This window comes from Oncorhynchus tshawytscha, linkage group LG03 (assembly GCF_018296145.1).
Source record: "Oncorhynchus tshawytscha isolate Ot180627B linkage group LG03, Otsh_v2.0, whole genome shotgun sequence".
Classification (NCBI taxonomy): Eukaryota; Metazoa; Chordata; class Actinopteri; order Salmoniformes; family Salmonidae; genus Oncorhynchus; species Oncorhynchus tshawytscha.
The window spans coordinates 19,542,476-19,543,646 of NC_056431.1; the positions used below are offsets into that span (position 1 = coordinate 19,542,476).

General features: G+C 48.4%; 1 pseudogene; it reads right to left on the reverse strand.

Moving 5' to 3' along the window:
• Positions 1 to 390: 390 nt before the first annotated feature.
• LOC112244998 lies at positions 391 to 843 on the reverse strand (annotated as a pseudogene).
• Positions 844 to 1,171: the final 328 nt, after the last annotated feature.

A 1,171-nucleotide genomic window follows, 5' to 3' on the forward strand; every position in this document is an offset into this window, starting at 1 on the left:
TATCATATCATATAGTTCAATGTACCACATAGTACTGAACTACAAGATCTTGAGACATTATAGTGATGGCCACTAAATGCAAGAGTCTAATTAATCTAAAACACAACTCTTCTTGAATTAAACTGCCAAGAGACCGAAGTGATGCTGCTCATTTAGAAACAACCTCTCAAGCAGTAATGAAATTATATCACACTAGTTTACAACAATGTTAATAGACACCATCTTCAACTGCAGGCATATGGGCATGCAGGTTTTTGTTCCAGACCTGATTAAACTAATCAAGGTCTTGAACAGACAACACATTTTAATAGATGAGTTTGTGCTGGAACCAAAGCCTGCACAGGCTGTTACTCTTTAGAACCAGGGTTGATGACTGCTGAGTTTCGCTGGTCAGTCCCATCCAGCCTTGAGTTCCTCCTCCACCTTGTGGTCCCCCTTGGATCCTCCCATGCAGGGTGGGCTCTTGGCTATACTAGGGTTGCTGCCCCACTGCTGGGGTGTCTTGGCCTGGATGGCCAGTGCGTGAATACAGGTCTTCAGCTCCTCGGCTAGGGTCTCATTGAGAAGGTGGTGGCGCTGTAGCTGGGAGAGGCAGTCGAATCTGGGCTGACCACCAGGACTGGGAAGTGGGACTCGGATCCAGGGGGCACGGCGTGCATGTGGCTCTCGTTGTTGACTTCCAGGGGTTCTGGCTCCAGCTGCTGGGTGAGTTTGGTCCGTATGGCCCCCTCCATGGGCAGGTTGGGATCAGGAGCCATGTGGGGTCTGAAGTGGGCTAAGGGCCATGGTGAAGGCGTGGGTGGTGAAGATTGGACGAGCATAGCTGAGAACACTGGGCAACATTCAGAGGATTGGGGCAGGCGATGACTGTAGTCAGCTTGCAATGAAAAGTGGTCTGGTGTTCCCTCTTCAGGTTCAGAAGTTACACTCTTAGGAGAAAAGGGTGCTATCTAGAACATAAAAAGGTTATTCGGCTGTCCCGTCTGTGGAAAGGGTTCTACATGGAACCCAAAATGGTTCTACCAGTCATTTGGAAACATAATGTTAACTTTCACTGCTTTGCGGATGACACACAGCTGTACATTTCGATGAAACATGGTAAAGCCCCAAAATTGCCCTCCCTGGAAGCCTGTGTTTCAGACATAAGGAAGTGGATGGCTGCAAATGTTCT